Source organism: Eleutherodactylus coqui, chromosome 7, assembly GCF_035609145.1.
Source record: "Eleutherodactylus coqui strain aEleCoq1 chromosome 7, aEleCoq1.hap1, whole genome shotgun sequence".
Taxonomy (NCBI): Eukaryota; Metazoa; Chordata; class Amphibia; order Anura; family Eleutherodactylidae; genus Eleutherodactylus; species Eleutherodactylus coqui.
In genome coordinates this window covers 84,691,264-84,711,836 of record NC_089843.1, presented here as the reverse complement: position 1 = coordinate 84,711,836, position 20,573 = coordinate 84,691,264, and the positions used below count along the sequence as shown (strand labels likewise).

The 20,573-nt window shown below is 49.4% G+C and overlaps 1 protein-coding gene across 6 annotated transcripts in view; it reads left to right on the top strand.

The window, feature by feature from the left end:
- The window catches only part of JAKMIP1 (janus kinase and microtubule interacting protein 1), a 142,453-nt gene that overhangs the window by 21,748 nt on the left and 100,132 nt on the right, over positions 1–20,573 (top strand). Inside the window, exons 2-3 of one of the 6 annotated variants that reach the window (XM_066573299.1) lie at positions 1,549–1,609; positions 3,494–3,597. The exons of 4 other annotated variants lie outside the window; for them this stretch is intronic. The gene's annotated coding sequence lies outside the window, so the exon portion shown is untranslated. The remainder of the gene's footprint in view (positions 1–1,548; positions 1,610–3,493; positions 3,598–20,573) is intronic. One more of the 6 variants, XM_066573300.1, reaches the window with a different exon arrangement.

Sequence of the window (20,573 nt, the reverse complement as noted above, 5' to 3'; positions counted from 1 at the left end):
AAAGCAGCTCCCCGTTCAGATTGGTGGCCCTGATTCCCTTAAGAAGTTGGTTGGCGTCACATGCCGTTCATTGTGCATGTGGCCACTCAGCTAATCACAGGCTTTAGTGTTGATTCCTACATAGCCACTGAAGCCTGTGATTGGCTGAGTGGTCATGTGCCAAATAAATGACACATGACCACGCCCCAGCTTTGGCCAGGTTCCGAGTGGTGTGGACTTGGGCTCCAGCGCTGGACGGGGAGTTGTTGGAGCAGGCGAGGATGCAACTTTTCTGGATGTTATACCATTGTAAACCTGCAAACTTTTTTTTTTTTTTTTTTGTAAGTCCCAGAAAATCCCTTTAAGACTATTCCCACATAGAGTAGATTATCTGCAGATTATCTGCGAGGATTTCTTCACGGAACATCTACGGTGTAATACATTTATCAGCAGTGTACATGAGATTTAAATCTCATACACTCTCCTTGTAAAACAGATATTGAGCACTGAAAAGGGGTTGTCAGAATGGAATGAAACTTTCTCCTTGCGATTGTAACATTGATGTAAGTGATTACAATATCAGTTATTGATCATTTATTGTGGAAAACTGACCCCTGTGGCCGCCTCTAGCTTGGATACAAGATGTGATATGAATTGGCATAGAAGCTCTAGTACCGCCTCTAGCTTGGATACAAGATGTGATACGGGCGGGCATGGAGGCTCTAGTACCCGGTTGTACCATCTCGAGCTTGGATACAAGATGTTATACGGGCAGGCATGGAGGCTCTGGTACCCTGTTGTACCGCCTCTAGCTTGGATACAAGACGTGATACAGGCAGGCATGGAAACTCTAATAACCTGTTCTACTGCCTCTAGCTTGGATACAAGATGTGATACAGGTGGACATGGAGGCTCTAGTACCTTGTTGCACTGCCTCTATCTTGGATACAAGATGTGGTGGGCATGAAGGCTCTAGTACCCTGTTGTAACACCTCTAGCTTGGATACAAGATGTGATACGGGCAGGCATGGAGGCTCTAGTACCTTGTTGTAACACCTCTTGCTTGGATACAAGATGTGATACAGATGGGCCTGGTGGCTCTAGTACCCTGTTGCACCGCCTCTAGCTTGAATACAAGATGTGGTGGGCATGGAGGCTCTAAAACCCTGTTGGGCCACCTCTGACTTAGACGCAAGATGTCAGGACTCGAACCCAGGACTTCTTGCGCTCCAGTTAGCAGCTATCTCCCCTGTGCTCTTTCCCCAAGATTTGGACAGTTCCTTGCTCAAACCCAGCCTTGTTCTGTTTTCTTGCTCCTGCGAAGTCCACTTCCTGTCTCCCTATCTTGGCTCTGTCCTCTTGCTACTAATTAGGGCTTCCTATGAAAGCCTGCCCGTTCTTCAGATCCAGCGTGTGATTATTGTGCTCCACCACCTTGATCAAGCTCCTCTCCTGCTCATCTGCAATTGTACCGATATCTCCTGCTGCTGACCTCCGGCTTCCATTTTACTGCGCTTACGTCTCATCCCATTGTTTTGCATACCGTGACTTCCCGATAACTACTCCCAGCTATCTTGACTACTCTTCAGTGACCGGCATGGCTACTACACCTGTATCCAATCCAGCGCTGGTAAGACATGATGTGATATTGGTGGGCATGGAGGCTCTAGTACCCTGTTGTACTGCCTCTAGCTTGGATACAAGATGTGACACAAGCCGGCATAGAGGCTCTAGTACCCTGTTGTACCGCCTCTAGCTTGGATGCAAGATGTGATATGGGTGGGCATGGAGGCTTTAGCTTGAATATAAGATGTTATACAGGCAGACATGGAGGCTCTAATACCCTGTTGTACCACCTCTAGCTTGGATACAAGATGTTACATGGGTAAGCATGGAGGCTCTAGTACCCTGTTGTACCACCTGTAGCTTAAATACAAGATGATACGGACGGGGATGGAGGCTCTAGTACCCTGTTATACCGCCTGCAGCTTAAATACAAGATCTGATACGGACGGGAATGGAGGCTCTAGTACCCTGTTGTACTGCCTCTAGCTTGGATAGAAGATGTGACACAAGCTGGCATGGAGGCTCTAGTACCCTGTTGGGCCACCTCAAGTTTGTATTCAAGATGTGATATGGGCAGACATGGAGGCTCTAGCTTGGATACAAGATGTGATACAGACAGGCATGGAGGCTCTAGTACCCTGTTGTATCGCCTCTAGCTTGGATACAAGATGTGATACAGGTGAGCATAGAAGCTCTAGTACCCTATTGTACTGTCTCTAGCTTGGATGCAAAATGGGATACGGGCAGGCATGGAGGCTCTAGTACCATGTTGAGCCGCCTCTAGTTTGGATACAAGATGTCACATGGAGGAAACCAGTAATGTATGGCATCATGCGGCATATCGGTCCACACTTGCTGTAACTGAGCCTCTAGATCATGTAAACCTGTAGACTGTCAAAGTAAGCATCCAAGATGGTCCCATCAAAGTGCTAATGACCACTTGTGTGTGAGTGCTTCACATGCTCCACCCCCTGATTACATGATGATAATGCCATCGCAGGTCCTAAAGCATATAAAAAACACAGAGCCTGACAGTAGCCGTGTGCTCACAGAAACTGATGTCACATGTGATCAGTTCCTTGGTCTCTGAGCCCCGCCCCTGATCACATGACGGCGACATCATTGCAGGTTCTTCACGTTATTAAAAACTTGCAGAGCTGGACAGCTGCCGTGTGCTGACAGAAAACCCCCGTGGCCTCAGTTGCTATGGATACAGCAGTACTCAGTCTGGCAGTTTGTAGCTGGTTGCGACACATCTGCACACCTGTGTGGCGACGCCAATAAATGACACCTCACAAATGTCCACGTACACAGCTGGCGGTGCATACTGACCAACAACATTGAAGCATAGTCCTTCCCCACTATCTTCACATTTCCTGAATGTGATATCATGTCATCTCAAGTGCTAATGCCGCCAACACAGTCCAGCCTTCATCTAATCATCAACCGTTGTCCAGTGCTGAAACAAACCATCGCTGTTGTGCAGACATGTCACCACAGACTGTTCAACGCCGCCATAAAGCTAATGCAGCTTACATGACACAGCAACAAGCCACGATTTCACCTCCGCCACCAGCTGAGGTTCGTAAATCTTGTGCGGCTTATATGCTAGAACTACAAGCCAACCTGTCTCCTCAGCAAGCTACTGAAGCTCGTAAATCATGTGCAGCACATATGCCAAAGCTACAAGCGAACATGTCTCCTCAGCGAGCTGCTGAACTATTTGCACGAAAAAATTTTGACCAACTCCAATCGCTATCACAATATAATACATTAGTAAGGGCGCATTGTGCCAACAGAAACACTGGTACTACAAATAATGCTAATAACTAGTACATATTCTGTTGGCGATAAATCTGGTGACCGGCCATCCATGGAAGTGTGACAGTGTGGATTTAGCAATAGGGCAAATACACGTGCAGCCCCCAACGTTGTGTTTTTTTTCTAGATTCTGCGATGAAATTCCCTGATGTGAACAAGGCCTCACATTATGTTCACACGGCAGAAATCCATATTGGAAAAATCCAACAGATTTTGAAGAAAACCGTAACGGTAATTCACATATTTAGCAGTGTGCCGGTTTCCTATTTTAAAATACATGGGTAAAAAAAAAGGGACATAACAGGCGACTATACTTACGGATATGACGTATAGATGTATACAAGAGAGGTGGAAATACCTCTCTGCAGCAGAGTGCTGACCAGGTGCAAAATACAGATAGACAGCTCCTCTCACCTATTCGGGGTGCTTACCCCGATTCCCTGAAAATAAGACATACCCTGAAAATAAGACATAGCATGATTTTCCTGAATTTTTGAGGATGCAAAATGATTTTTCAGGCTTTTTGAGTATGCTTGAAATATAAGCCCTACTCCAAAATTAAGCCCTGCTAACAGTTAATTAAAAAAGTCAATTTAAATAGTGTCCAGGCAGCTATACATGTAAAAAAGTTAAACCTTTTTGAGCAAAAATTAATATAAGACACTGTCTTATTTTCGGGGAAACACGGTAGTATTATACTTGCACACACATACGGCATCTTAAAGGAGATGTCTCGAGGAAGCAGTGAATTTTTTTTTTTGCCCAGTCCCCCCCATTAAGTACACATTACTAAGCCCCCCTGTAAATGACATTTCTAGCTGGTTCGTACTTACCGTTCCAGCGTTTCAGCAACTTATAAAAATTTTCCCAAGATGGCCGCCGGCTCTTTTCCCGTCGCTCGCTGCAGCCCGACGTGCGCGCTCCCGAGACGCTGCCAGCTGTGTCTCCATGACAACACGACGCCCCGCAGCCGCCGACCAGACCCCTGGAGTGAACACGGCCGACCAGTCACCCACCGCCAGGCAGAAGGTAACCGGCGCAGCCCCCCCCCCCCCCATCACAGCGACAGCCCCCCCCCCATCACAGCGACAGCCCCCCCCCCGGCCCAGCGACAGCCCCCCCCCCCCCCGGCCCAGCGACAGCCCCCCCCCCCCCCGGCCCAGCGACAGCCCCCCCCCCCCCCCGGCCCAGCGACAGCCCCCCCCCCCCCGGCCCAGCGACAGCCCCCCCCCCCCCGGCCCAGCGACAGCCCCCCCCCCCCCCGGCCCAGCGACAGCCCCCCCCCCCCCCGGCCCAGCGACAGCCCCCCCCCCCCCCCGGCCCAGCGACAGCCCCCCCCCCCCCCCGGCCCAGCGACAGCCCCCCCCCCCCCCCCGGCCCAGCGACAGCCCCCCCCCCCCCCCCGGCCCAGCGACAGCCCCCCCCCCCCCCCCCCGGCCCAGCGACAGCCCCCCCCCCCCCCCCGGCCCAGCGACAGCCCCCCCCCCCCCCCGGCCCAGCGACAGCCCCCCCCCCCCCCGGCCCAGCGACAGCCCCCCCCCCCCCCGGCCCAGCGACAGCCCCCCCCCCCCCGGCCCAGCGACAGCCCCCCCCCCCCCGGCCCAGCGACAGCCCCCCCCCCCCCCGGCCCAGCGACAGCCCCCCCCCCCCCCCGGCCCAGCGACAGCCCCCCCCCCCCCCCGGCCCAGCGACAGCCCCCCCCCCCCCCGGCCCAGCGACAGCCCCCCCCCCCCCCCGGCCCAGCGACAGCCCCCCCCCCCCCCCGGCCCAGCGACAGCCCCCCCCCCCCCCCGGCCCAGCGACAGCCCCCCCCCCCCCCGGCCCAGCGACAGCCCCCCCCCCCCCCGGCCCAGCGACAGCCCCCCCCCCCCCCGGCCCAGCGACAGCCCCCCCCCCCCCCGGCCCAGCGACAGCCCCCCCCCCCCCGGCCCAGCGACAGCCCCCCCCCCCCCGGCCCAGCGACAGCCCCCCCCCCCCGGCCCAGCGACAGCCCCCCCCCCCCGGCCCAGCGACAGCCCCCCCCCCCCCCCCGGCCCAGCGACAGCCCCCCCCCCCCCCGGCCCAGCGACAGCCCCCCCCCCCCCCGGCCCAGCGACAGCCCCCCCCCCCCCCCGGCCCAGCGACAGCCCCCCCCCCCCCCCCCGGCCCAGCGACAGCCCCCCCCCCCCCCCCCGGCCCAGCGACAGCCCCCCCCCCCCCCCGGCCCAGCGACAGCCCCCCCCCCCCCCCCGGCCCAGCGACAGCCCCCCCGGCCCAGCGCTAGTTCCCCCGGCCCAGCGCTAGTTCCCCCGGCCCAGCGCTAGTTCCGGTAACCGGCGCAGCCCCCCCCCCCCCCCATCACAGCGACAGCCCCCCCCCCCGGCGCAGCGGCAGCCCCCCCGGCCCATCACTTACCAGGACAGCTGGACGGCGGGACAGCTGGGCGGCTTCTCCGGACAGCTCGGCAGCTCTGCACCTTCCTCTAACAGAGGAAGGTACAGAATGGCCGCTCCAGCGCACTCCCGAGCAGTGACAGCTCGTCTGCGCATGCGCAGAAGAGCTGTAGTGGGGAGCACACTGAAGCGGCTCGTGCTGAAAGGAGAAGACCGGACTGCGCAAGCGCGTCTAAAAAAGCAAACTGCCAGCGAATTTAGACGGAACCATGAAGACGGGGACGCTAGCAACAGAGCAGGTAAGTGAATAACTTCTGTATGGCTCATATTTAATGCACGATGTATATTACAAAGTGCATTAATATGGCCATACGGAAGTGTATAACCCCACTTGGTTTCGCGAGACCACCCCTTTAAGGCCTAATTCCCACGGCCGGATTCTTGCCACGTTCTCACGGTGTTATCCCACAGCTATTAGGATCTATTAAACCTAATGGCTCAATGTTCAAGCTTCGGAATTCTACCGCGGAATTCCGCAGTGTGAAAAAAAAACGCAGCATGCTTTAATTGCCGCTAGAAAACGTGCGGCCGGCTTCCATTGTAGTCAATGGAAGCCGTCCATCATGCGATACTTGCGCTGTGAGCACAGCGGAAGTATCGTGTGATTATGTGTCACTGCCGGCCTAGTCATCCCCACTGCCAGTGCGACATGTGCTACACTGCGCATATATGCATCGGCTCGCCAGACGGGACGTGCACGGCGGTTCCGGAGAGGCGAGTATGGGGTCTTTGGGGGGCGCTATTTTGGACTCTGCTGCGCCATGCACTCTATTTTTTGCAATCTGCGCCTCAAGGGAAAATGACCTGCAGGTGTCTAATGCATCCCTATGGGGCTCAGATCACGCGTGCGGGAGAAACTCTGCAGATTTTAAATGTTGTTTTGCCGTGGACATGAGGCCTTAGTCTGCACGGAAATCCACAATGAAGTCAATGGGGAACTTATCTTAGACTGTTTAAAATATCAAGTAGATTGTTTAGTCACGTAATTGTGACGCCTTTCAGGTCTAACTCGGATCCTAGCACCATGTAATCACTTATCTGCTGAAGGACCCTCTTAATTCTGTAGGGGGGTTGCTTTGACAGTGTTCAGGGGGAAGTGAGGTCTGTTTCACATGGCCAAGTGTCGCACGTGAGTTTTGTGCGATGCGAGACTCACGAGAATATGAACTGCATTCTTTTGAATGGAGTCAGGACATGCATCGCTTATGTATATATCATTTCATGTTCCATTGGGATGCATCGCCAATTGTTTTCAATGGAGCAGTAAAACCTGCCATGTGATGTTTCCCATTGAAAACAATGGGAAACCCTTCCCAATCCTCTAAGGCGCTGGAGGATCGCGACTTTAAAGAAGTGAAGGCAGGCATTTTTGCCAGCAAAACTCGTTGCATCCGCATAAAAACAATCATTGGCGAGCGTGATATCATACATTCAGAAAACGCAGCTCGAAATTGCCGCTCATTTCCGTTTTTTAGTTCGTCCTAATAGATCGACAGTCAAGCGTGTCTTTAATCAGTGCTAACCTATGGCAGCCATGCAAGCCTTCAGGAGACCTAGACTGCCATGACATTCGGTCGGCACCTCGCAGCTTTATTGCTGGGGGTCCGATTTGGACCCCCTAACGTTGATTGAGGCATTTAAGGAGTTAACAGCTGTGGCTGTTGAGTGGGTGTCTGCTGTCAAAGATGTATGTAGTGGACTCTGCTCCATACACAAACACCAGACATGCTATCTTTTCTCCTTAGGGAGAGCACCTAGAAGTTGAGTGAGTGAAGAGACTTATAAGGCCATTCATACTCCTCTGGGTAATATGCAAATTATGGAGATGGAACAATACCATCTCCCTTATATGGACGGCACAAGTCAGGAAGGGGTTAAAGAGAACCTATCTCGACCGCCAACAAGCAGGACAGTCTGCACACCTTTACGGTACGTTCACACGTAGCAGATCTGCAGATTTTCCTCAATTGGTGCAGCTTCCAACCCTTCATTCTGCAATAGAATATGCAGCATAAATTGACATGATGCAGACTTAACTATATACCGTATACTTTAATAGCAATCTACAAGTGAGAAAAGGTCCCGCATCTTCCTTGTCTTTAACCATGCGGGTCCTCACTTGTTTTCCTTGAAACTCAACAATACCATAAGGTTTAAACCTGGACCATTAGGGTGCCGTGTGAAGCCGTTCCCGTCAGCCACTGGGTGAAGCTGCTACACAGGAAGTAGAGTGTAATATGAAGCATCAGTCATGGCTGGATTACATCCTGCCACTGATCTAATTGTATATATAGCCTGGTCTCTCCGGGTCCGCACTTCTGACATCTACCTCCATGGGTGTAGCCACCAGGTAGCAGACATAATGGCTGCTACATTAAGAGGACATGAGGTGCAGTTAGTGAGGACTGGGTACAAAACATTGTGTGGCCCCCATTCTAGAAATGACTATAGAGCCGCCTGGTTACCCCTGCTGTGCACATCTATTCCTTCTCTGCAGCATTACCTCTTGCATTATTCCTGGTCTTTGACATCATGTCTGTATTATACCTGCATGTTGCGTCACTGCTTTTATTTTTTTTTCTACCTTTACTGTGATGTGACGTTATACATGGTGACCCTTCTATTTCTGTGCTACAGAGGGAACACCACAAATGCACCTTCCATTTGTGGGTTACTCCAGTTGGGGCTCATCTGTAGCACTGCCGCTGTACAAACTGAATGGCAGCGGCCGTACTGTGCAATTGGTGTAGTGTGGCGTACAGGTGAGCTGTGCGAACTATCCGCAGTGCAGGAAAAAAGAAGAAAATACAGGTATGAGCGGATGCCGGCTGGGCACAGGGTTGAATTCCGCTGTGGGCTCCTGTCCTTGGAATCCGAGACGCCCATGTGCATGCAGCCTAAGAGTTGTTCACAATACTTGCTCCCACGGAGTTCTGAACGATGGTCGTCCCATGTAAATGCAAGCAGAGACTGTACGACTTAGCGAAGTTGTTCCGTTTCTGCACACTGAAACCCCAGCTTGGAATCTAATGGGAAAGCCAGAGTAGGGCCGTAGGCCATCCTACCTGGGGCACAGCGGAGCCACAATTTTGGTAGTTCCAGCGGCCTGGTGAGGCTCTGGCTGGACACAGTACTCGTACAGTGTGCATGAATATCCTTCTTCCTTTGTGACAAGCTATCTGTGCGTTGGACAGATTTTCAGTGCTGTGCTTGATACTCCTGAAGAAAGAGGGCAATCAAGAGCCAGGGACTTGCTCATTAACTCTGTTCCAAAAGTTCCGTCGTTTTAACTCGCTCGAAGCTACTTTTTATTTCACGTGCTCACTGCCTCGCTACCACTTTTTCTAAAGCTTTAGGCTCCGCTCATGACATGTGGTACTCACCAGCGTGCGATCACCAGGGCTGACCTCTTTAACGTACAACACTTGAGCCTCTTTCACATGGCGACAGCGATATCGTTGCAAAATATTGCAGCAATATAGCATCTGTGTTCTGTGCAGTATCGATGCATTTTCTTGTGACAATATTGCAATTTTTTAAAAAATTTTTATTATTTTTTTGTGACGCTACAAAGTCACACGACTTTGTAGCGCTCTTTAGCTGGGATTTTCGGTGGGGGCTGGAAATATGAGACCTACCCAGAAAACAAGCCCTAGCTCATTAAAATTAAAAAGAGAAAATACATCACCTTACAGCCGCTGTCAGGTCCGTCGCACATCTCCTCTTCAGCTCCAGCAGAGTTGCTTGTACTTTTTCAGCAAGCGATTCCTGATTTGGAGGCTCAAAACCCCGGCCGCTGTCTGTAAATGGCTGAGCTCTGTCACTCGAGAACCAATTAGAGCCAGCGCTCGATGAACCAATCACAGCCAGTCAATGCAATGGCTGTGATTGGTTCATCAAATGTTGCAGTGATTGGCTGAGCTGCGGTGTTTGAGAACCGATTACAGCCAGCGCTTCCTGTAGGAAGGGATTTTGAATTTCCAAACCACTTGCTGAAAACTGCAAGTGAGTCCACCGGAGCTGCAGAAGAGATGCACAGCGGAGCTTATAGCGCTTCTTAGGTGATTTCCCCCCCCAACCCCCACCCACCCTTTTTTTTTTTCTTAAATGCAGCTAGGGTTTATTTTAGGGCTTTTACAGTAGGACTTCCTACTGTAAAAGTTGCACTGCACGAAAACCGCGTTTTCATGCGATGCAACAAAAAGGAGGGCTCCATAGGGAAATATGGATACAAAACCTCGCAAATCCTGGCAATATTTAGCAACCCGTGATTTTTTTTTTCTTTTTCTCGCGCAATGTAGCAGGCTACAAAACATCGCTAATGTGAAAGAACCCATTGGAAAGCATGCGATTAGAGATGAACGAGCATACTCGCTAAGGACAATTACTCGAGCGAGCATTGTCCTTAGCGAGTACCTGCCTGCTCGGAAGAAAAGATTCAGGTGCCGTCGGGGAGCGGTGGGGGAGAGCGGGGGGAACAGAGGGGAGATCTCCCTCTCTCACCCCCCCCCCCCCCCTGCAACCCCCTGCTCACTCCCGCAACTCACTGCACCGGCACCTGAATTTCTTCCGAGCGGGCAGGTACTCGCTAAGGACAATGCTCGGTCGAGTAATTTTCCTTAGCGAGTATGCTCGCTCATCTCTACATGCGATTTGTAGCACTGTTGCATCACGAGAAATTCTGGCAATTTTGGCACCCGTGTGAAATCAGCCTTGGACCCAAACGTTGTGGTAATCTACGCAGAATTGGATACTTTCATCTTTCTTCTTCATAAGCCCTACTGGGGCTGCCTGGGGACTTTGATTACTCTGAATGACTCACAAATTCAGTATCTGGGTTAACAGAGTCTTCACCTCTTGGTACAATTTTGGTGGTATCTGACGGTAGCTCTCTCGTGACGTCGGCTCACCCGAAGTTTTTGGCATAGGGTGAACGTTGCTTGGAACTGCCACAATAAATCTTCTATTGCTTGTACTCGTTCTGGGGTGAATGATGTCCGGTCAGCTTCCATGTGTTCTAGGATAATTCCCATTTCCACTGAAGTGTTGCTTCATCTCTTTCCACACTCGGGACTGGTGTCAAGCACCCTTCCTTTTTGACTACTTCTTGATGCATATACTTGGGCGAGTTCTGCTCTTGAGGCGAAGGTGATCTCTTCAAACCCAAGATTAACACACTGTACATAAACTTTCCCTTTTCGGACCACCGCTAACATTCGGGCATCCTTGTTTAATTCCAAGCTCCACTGGATCCACCATAACTTCAACCCTCTTCCAATCTGCAATATGTCCCGATTGGGAAGGTCAGGATAGTTTTTGTGTCGGCAGACGGGGACTTGTTTGCTTCCAGTAACCCGGTCCCTCGTTGGTAAACATTATCTGGTCTAATTCATGTAGCGTATTCATGCCCAGTATCACAGGGACATCTTCTCAGAAGTGTTTGCGGACCATGATCATGCCTTTTTTGCCAATGTCCTGGCCACAAATTCTTACTCTCATACAAGCAACTCCTGTTATAGGAACAGGCAGGTGATTAGCTGCAGTCAATTTAATTAGTTTCTCTTTCAAGCTTAACGAAGGCCTGGAAATGTTGATTGAAGAAATCCACAAGGCAATTGACTCCCTTTCCTTCAAATTCAGCCTGCAGAATTGGGTACCCAGCAACCAGAGTTTTGGAGCATTGGTTAGTGGGTTCTCTCCACACCTCCTCTGCAGAATGCCCCACTACTGCAGGGGGCTTTTAACGGGTTCTTTTGGGTGTTCAGGTGTTCACTCCGACATTCTTTAGCCAAATGTCCCTTTCCTCCACATCACCAACATTGCAGCTCTTTGCAATCCTAGGCATCATCTCACACTTTGGGGGGTCAGGCCAACTTCTTATAATAGGGGTTGACCCATGTTGACATTAGGGCTCTTTGTATCTTGGCCTCTGAGACAGGCTTACACATTCTAGCTTTAACTTGCGCTAGTTCTTTTTTACAGAGCTCAGAGCACTATGTAATTCGTGAGCCATTTTCTCCCGTCTTTTCTCTCCTCCAGTGGCTTCATGGCCCTCCAAAGTTTGTGACCTTACAGCATATGGTCCATAGTTTTCATCCTGGCTTTGATGAGCAATATTTGGAAAGTCAGTGAAGGATCAACCAGGACCCACTTATGTAGAATCTGGCAAATGGGCACACTGGGTAACCTGAGGATAAACTGATCTCTCAAGATTTGGTCCATTGAGCCCATGGTGTTTCATTTTTATATTCTGGATAGGATTTCCTGAAGGATATTGGCATACTGCAGTATGTTCCCTTCTTCTCTGTGGACTCTAATGAAGAATCAAGTTCTCAAATTTTCAACGCTTGCTGCTCCCCTATAGACGTCCACATAGACGCTTAGATTCAAGTTGCAGAAGGACAGTTTTTCATGCATCCCCTTCCAATATGTCCATCCACCTGTATGCTGTACAGGCGAATGCTGCTTCTGAGCCTAGCTACCCAATCTGGGAGTATAATCTTGTGCCCAACAAACTTAGTGAGGTGGCATAGTATCACTAGCTGATGGATCGTCTACTGCCATGTCTGCATTTGCTCTATGCGCCTCTGTGCTCAACATCGTATCCTGCTGACCAGGCCAAATTTTATGCCACAGTGAGGGGCAGGCAACACAGAAATCTGGGTACAATGTGAACACCAGGCTTATAAATATATAATGTTTTATTTCAACAAACTTGGAGATGAAGTTGACAGCTAGAACTTCTATTAAAAAATGCATATTGCTCATCTATTATTTTTAGAAATGTTAGAAAACTGACTAACTCTGAATGCTTAACTCCAACCTGAATGGGGTATGGTAACAATCCTTTATAAATCACAAAGATCAACACACTTCAACTGTAGAACATCTGATAGTATCACTGCATGTTTCAACCCAGCAAAGGCGGTCGCCAGTCTGAAAGTAACACAAGTGTTGTCCAAAAACTTGTCCATAACTAGCGGATGAATGTGTTCCTCTGGTGTTGGCTCAAGCCCGCATAGTTTGAACCACTGGCCTGCTTTTAAATTGCTGCCAGAGTGCAAATGTCAGGGCTTTTCCCGAGGGCTTACCTCATATATCTCCAGCGTGTTCAGTACCATAATGTAGGTGATGGGTCTTTGGACATCTGAGGTACCCCGAATCGCAGAGCTGCAGGACAGTAAGGAGAGGTAGTATTTTCTGAACTACTACCTGCACCACATGACACACCAGAAAGGCACTGGGAAATTAGGGAGGTAAACAAGTGGCTTCTGAGTTGGTGCAGGAAGGAGGGGTTCAAGTTCCTGGAGAACTAAGCTGACTTTGCTGTCGGCTATAGGCTTTACTGTAAGGTTGGGTTGCATCTCATTGGGGAGGGGGCAGCTGTGCTGGGAGAGAAGGTTGGGGGAGTATTTAAACTAGGAACAGGTGGGGAATACTGTGTAGATGGGAGATCTGGGACTGCGTAATGAGAATGGGTGTGGAGCGGTGGGAGGGGTTAGTACAGTTATAACTGGCAGAACCATTAGTAAGGATACACTTAATATAAAGACAAAATAACCAAAACCTTCTAAACTGTATTGTGATTAATGCTAGACGTCTGACCAATAAGGTTGATGAACTGGAAGTAATAATGTCTAAAGAAAACTGACATAGTGGGAATCACAGAGACCTGGTTGGATGAAAGCTGTGACCGGACAGTGTAGTTCCACGGTTACAGTCTGTTCAGAAGGGATCATAGAATCCGGAAAGGAGAGGTTTGTCTATGTTAAATCCTGTCTTAAAGGAGATGTCCCGCGCCGAAACGGGTTTTTTTTTTTTAAACCCCCCCCCCCCGTTCGGCGCGAGACAACCCCGATGCAGGGGTTAAAAAAACCACCCGCACAGCGCTTACCTGAATCCCGGCGGTCCGGCGTCTTCATACTCACCTGCTGAAGATGGCCGCCGGGATCCTCTGTCTTCGTGGACCGCAGCTCTTCTGTGCGGTCCACTGCCGATTCCAGCCTCCTGATTGGCTGGAATCGGCACGTGACGGGGCGGAGCTACACGGAGCCGCTCTCTGGCACGAGCGGCTCCATAGAAGACTGCTGAAGACCCGGACTGCGCAAGCGCGGCTAATTTGGCCATCGGAGGCCAAAAATTAGTCGGCACCATGGAGACGAGGACGCCAGCAACGGAGCAGGTAAGTAAAAAACTTTTTATAACTTCTGTATGGCTCATAATTAATGCACAATGTATATTACAAAGTGCATTATTATGGCCATACAGAAGTGTATAGACCCACTTGCTGCCTCGGGACATCTCCTTTAAGCCCACGCTGTGTGTGTGTATGTGTGTGTGTGTGTGTGTGTGTGTATATATGTGTGTATATATATATATATATATATATGTGTATATGTATATATATATATATATATATATATATATATGTGTATATATATATATGTGTATATATATATATGTGTATATATATATATATGTGTATATATATATATGTGTATATATATATATATATATATATATATATATATATATATATATATATATATATATATATATATATATATATATATATATATATATATATATATATATATATATATATATATATATATATGGAGATGAACATGTGAAGTTTCTATAGGTAGAAATACATGGAGCAAAAAACAATTATAAGATCCTCATAGGAAGGAGTTCTCTATAACCACCAAATACAGTAGAATCCACTGAAAATCTATGAAAACCTACTAAGGCTGCTTACACATCTGCACTGGAACTTTCATTTGGGGGCTCCGTCGCAGAACCAGCACAAAATGCCAGAAGAAAAACCACTGCACACTAAATGGGAAACCACTGGGCAAAACTGACATGGGAAAAGGACATGGGGATTTTAGTTAACTGTAAGCTTAACTGGAGCAACCAGTGTCAGGCAGCTGCTGCCAAGCCAAATGGGATAATGGAATGCATCAAAAGAGGTCATGGGGTACATGACAAGAGCATTGTTCTTTCTCTTTACAAGTCACTGGTCAGACTGCACATGGAATATTGTGTACAGTTTTCGGAATGGCATCTGTACTCAAGAAGGGCATATCGGACCTTGAGCGGGTGCAAAGGGGGGGAAACTAAAGTAATAAATGGCATGGGTGGACTACAATACCCAGAGAGGTTACCAAGTTTGGGGTTTTTCACTTTAGAAAAAAAGATGTCTGATTGGGGACCTATTAAGTATAATACAGCAAAAGCCATTAAACTATTGAACAGGCAAGAAATAGTTCTGTATTGACGTTTATTTAAAGGGATTGTCTAAGTTAGGGCTCCTGTCCACGGGCTTAGCAATATCCCGCTGCAGATCTCTGCTGTGGGAGCCGCCGCCAGGGAGCAGGACAGGGCTGACTGCTCTCCGCGCTGAGCATATCTTGACAGATCGGCTCACCGCAGAGAATCACGGCAAATTGCAGCATGCTGTGATATAAATCCCGCCAGCAGAGAATCGCTATGATTCTCCGCTCGTGGACAGCGGGTCCATAGTAGTCTATGGAAAGTGTTCCCTGCGGCTGGATTGTTGCCGGGGGAAATGCAGTGAAATTTCGCCCGTGGGCAGGCAGCCTTATGCAATTTTTATTTAAATGGATTCCGAGCTCTGGGATCGGTTGCAGCAGCTTGTGACGTCCCATATACAGGCTGCTGCAGCCGCCTGTAAGATATTACAGAGCTGCTGGCAGGGAACCAGGTTTCATCTACAAACCGCATTGGGAGAGGGAAAGCTAAAATCTGATTGGCTGCTGTGGGGATCACATTGGCACTATGTTTTTGATAACATGGAGGCTTTTTCTTTGTGTATATAAATACAATGGATCATAATCACCAGGGAAACAGTGCAAGTAACTACACCAGCAATGGGACAAGATACCATAATGAGGTAATGGAGGAGCCTGGAGGTCCATCCTGGTAATGGGGGAGCCTGGAGGTCCATCCTGGTAATGGGGGAGCCTGGAGGTCCATCCTGGTAATGGGGGAGCCTGGAGGTCCATCCTGGTAATGGAGGAGCCTGGAGGTCCATCCTGGTAATGGAGGAGCCTGGAGGTCCATCCTGGTAATGGAGGAGCCTGGAGGTCCATCCTGGTAATGGAGGAGCCTGGAGGTCCATCCTGGTAATGGAGGAGCCTGGAGGTCCATCCTGGTAATGGAGGAGCCTGGAGGTCCATCCTGGTAATGGAGGAGCCTGGAGGTCCATCCTGGTAATGGAGGAGCCTGGAGGTCCATCCTGGTAATGGAGGAGCCTGGAGGTCCATCCTGGTAATGGAGGAGCCTGGAGGTCCATCCTGGTAATGGAGGAGCCTGGAGGTCCATCCTGGTAATGGAGGAGCCTGGGGGTCCATCCTGGTAATGGAGGAGCCTGGGGGTCCATCCTGGTAATGGAGGAGCCTGGGGGTCCATCCTGGTAATGGAGGAGCCTGGGGGTCCATCCTGGTAATGGAGGAGCCTGGGGGTCCATCCTGGTAATGGAGGAGCCTGGGGGTCCATCCTGGTAATGGAGGAGCCTGGGGGTCCATCCTGGTAATGGAGGAGCCTGGGGGTCCATCCCGGTAATGGAGGAGCCTGGGGGTCCATCCCAGTTAATGCACTACACCTTACTGCTACAGTTGTGCAGGCGAGGTGACATTCACGTTAGTAAGTATCCGTGTCGTACAGCAGTGTGCACTAGAGGCATATATGTACATGCTGATGGTAATGAAGAGGAAATGGGTGGTGAGCTGCATAGGAAGTGCTGAAAGTGGGCAGCTAACCTGCAAGATGAGACTGTCACGAACAGTAAGGTAGGAAGGGGGCTACTGCTGCTCACTGGGGGGACATTACACCATCGGTTTATACGGCATGTTTATCATCAAGGGCCAATAATGATTGTGACTTCTAATTGCAAAGGAATTCCTGTGGTGTTATCACAATGTGTTCCTACAACGGTGTTTAATATATACATTTTTAGGGGAAGGGTTTTTTTTTTTTTTTAAGCTTGTATAATAGAATTTTAGCTTCTTTGGGCCATTTTGCTGTTTAGTAGCATTTGCAATGCAAAACAATGCATATAATATAGGCTAAGTGGAAGATGTTCTTTGCATTGTGTATGGCATGCTTGCTGTAGTGACCTTCAGTCACTAGAGGGCACTGTTTTCCATATGTTCACTGGCCACAAGGATGGTCTTGATGCAGATTAATAGCCAGGTAGGTACATTTGCAGGGCTGTTTTAACCAGTAGCCCAACTAGGCATGTGCCAGGGGCCCCAAAATAGGGAGGGCCTGGGAAAATTAAAAATAGTAATACTGTTTCTACAAAATGTTAGCAAAAAGCATTAATTCACTTAGTAATTGAGATGGTTGGGAAAAGTCTAGTCACATGAACTGATGCTTTTTCATATACATACCTTGCAGCTTCCCACATGTAAACATCACACGTGCAGATAGCTGATGTTTTGCTATGTCTGTGTGATGGGATAGTCACGAATATCAGTAAGTCAAAGCATACCTGCACTTTCAGATGATTTTTCAGATTAAGCTGCTGTGTGTACATGAGGAATAACACAATCTGGCCATTATACTTGTATTATTATTTTGTCTCTATCACCAGTTTCCCCCCTTTTTGCATGTGCAATTTTCAGTTCTCTCTGAGCTGGTCGGTGGAGCTGATGTGATGTCTTTTATATGCTGCACATGGAGAAAACAGGATTTCTCCTTCTCTAAGGGTGCCTATCCACGGGCGTGATTTCGCCGCCGTCTGAAGCTTTCTATAGCAGTGCTGTGGAAAGCGCCGTCACACAGTCCACGAGCGGAGAATCACTGTGATTCTCCGCTCGCGGCGGGCAATTCGCAGCGTGCTACAAATTGACCCGATTCTCAGCGGTCAGCCTATCTATTAGATTAGGCTGACCAGTGGAAATTCGTCTGTGGCTCCTGCTCCCGGGCGGCGGCTCCCGCGGCGGAGATCCGCTGAGGGATACCGCAATGCCCGTGTACAGGGGGCCTAACTCATTATAGCACACACAGGCATAACAAAAGCATTTACAAGAAGTAGTAAACAGCAGTTGGCACTATTCCACCGTTAGCCCGGCTGCACATGACCGGGTTGGATTCCATATTTGGGATTCCTCAGTCAAAATCTGTAATGCGGATGACCGTGGAGCCTTGCCAAGGGATGACACAGATACCCGCGGCCCATCCACAGTGTTAATTGCGTATGGGCTGCGGGTTGGATGCCCCTTCATTGACTTTAATGGAGACCGTCCGCAGCGAAAACAAAGCATGCTGCGATGTTTTTATTTTGCTCTGTTTGCGGAATACGCACTTTGAATCCGTGAGGGTGAAGGAAAAAGCAAAAGTACATGGCTTTACTGTATGGACCCTGATTATGCAGCATATTGTATCCTATGGGCCCATGCGAAACCACCGAATGTTGATTTTTCTCCCTCGTGCCGAAGTGCACCTACCCATTAGAAATTCCTATTGACTATTATTTTGATTTTTATCGTGCGATCTTCTCGCGAGCAGCAGCGATGCGATGCTTGATTCATCACAAGAAATCTGACACTCAAAAATCGCATGAACAAAGCTGCGATTTTTGCCACAATTTTTTTTGCAGCGATTCTGTGATTGCCTGTGTAAAGGAGCCCTTACAGCTGAAGTCTTGGTGAGAAAGATGCTCTGCTGTTAATTAATGTTGTTCAATATCTGCTTGATACTTGAACAACATTAGCGAGATGCATGCAGTACATGGGTTCTCCTGTGAAGGATTGTGAGTGATATTCACTATGCAGAACTAGAAGCTTCAACCATGAATCCTGCGTTGTAAGGGGGGAAGGTGCCTCGTTATCTGACCGTATGATGCACTGTATGCAGTATATATGGTCATAATAGTAATCTTTATTTGTGTAGCGCCAACATATTCCGCAGTGCTTACATAGACGGGGAATACAGAAAGACAAAAATTACAGAACCACGGTTACATAGTAATCAGTTGATGGAAACAATAGGGGTGAGGGTCCTGCTCCAACGAGCTTACATACTACAAGTAATGGGGGGATACAGAAGGTAAAGGGCTGGAGATGTGCACAGTATGGCAAGGTGGAGAGTGGGATGCTATATACAGACAATGGTCAGACATTTGGCCATGTGACGACAGAATCGGTATGACTGCAGGAGGGGTTTATGACGGCTAGCAGGGATTGCAGTCAGTAGGTCAGGGAGCATGTTATTAGGCGGAGTACAAAGGGGTTTGTTTAGAGAATGCGGTATGCCTCCCTGAAGAGGTGCGTTTTTAGAGCACGCCTGAAGTTCTGCGAGTCCTGGATTGCTCGGGTAGCCTTTGGTAGTGTGTTCCAGAGGACCGGTGCTGCTCTGGAGAAGTCTTGGAGGCGGGAATGAGAAGTTCGAATTAAAGGGGCGCTCAGTCTGGTTTCGTTAGCAGAGCGGAGTGCCCGGGCTGGGTGGTGGATTGAGATGAGGGAGGCGATATAGGGGGGCGCTGCACTGTGGAGGGCTTTGTGGATGAAGGTAGCGAGTTTAAATTGAATTCTGTATTTAAGGGGCAGCCAGTGCAGTGACCGGCACAGGGCAGAGGAGTCTGAGTATCGGCTGGACAGGAAGATGAGCCTGGCTGCCGCATTCAGGATGGATTGGAGGGGGCAGAGTCTGGTGCAGGGAAGGCCGATCAGCAACGAGTTGCAATAGTCGAGATCATAACACTAGGTCTGCTTGGCAATACTGTAATATAGAATTATATCTGAAAATCTGGTCTCTGAAATTCATATCAGTGGTGATATAAATGACTCATGACCGATGTACAGTATTCAGTACGGAGGTCAGATTGCTAGTGGCTTGGGTCCTACTCTTAGTAAAGGCTGTCTACGGGCGGGTTTCCATTGCGTTTCCGGCAGCAATAATACGGCCGCAGGGAACGCAGTGAGCGATCTCCATAGTTTGCTACGGAGAGCGCTTCCTCCCCCCTGCCCACAAGTGGAGAATCCTAGCGATTCTCCGCTCGCGGCCAGCAAATCGCAGCATGCTGCGATTTGTCGCGAGTCTCTGCGATCAGCCTATCTGTCAGATAGGCTGACTGGCGGAGATCCGTCTGCCGACTCCTGCTCCTGGGCGGCGGTTTCCGTGGCGGAGATCCACCGCGGAATACCGCAGCGCCCGTGGACAGGCAGCGTAAAGGGGTATTCTCAAAATCATATTGGTGGCTCAGTGAATTCTATATCTAGAATCATTAGAATGGTTGTACCAAGATCACAAGTTTATCCCCTATCCACAGAATAGGGAATTACTTGTTGATTGGTGGGGGTCTCACCACTGAGACCCCCACAAAGCAGGAATGAGGGTCTTGTGTCCCCCTTTGCCTGTCACTGTGTGGATGCTTCTGCCCCCCCACGATGTCGTGAAAATTAATGGAGCGTTGGCTGAGCACGCGTGGTCGGTGTGCCATTTGTTTCAGAGTGTGATTGTACTCGGTAAGAGAAACAAAGTATTCTTGTAGATATGATTTTAATTTTTTTTCATGGTTAACAAAAATACATGATGTTACAGGAAGTTTTCTGGTTCTTCTTATCAACTCTTCATCAGGCTGAGAAACCGTTTTGGATGGAACACAAATATAGCCTACAAATGCAGATTGGCGCGGGGACACCCCTTTTGATCTAAATAAATGTTCACACAAGGAAATTTGAGACTTACAATAACACCAGACAATATGAGCAAAGAGATGAATACTAAATCAGTGTTAGGCCC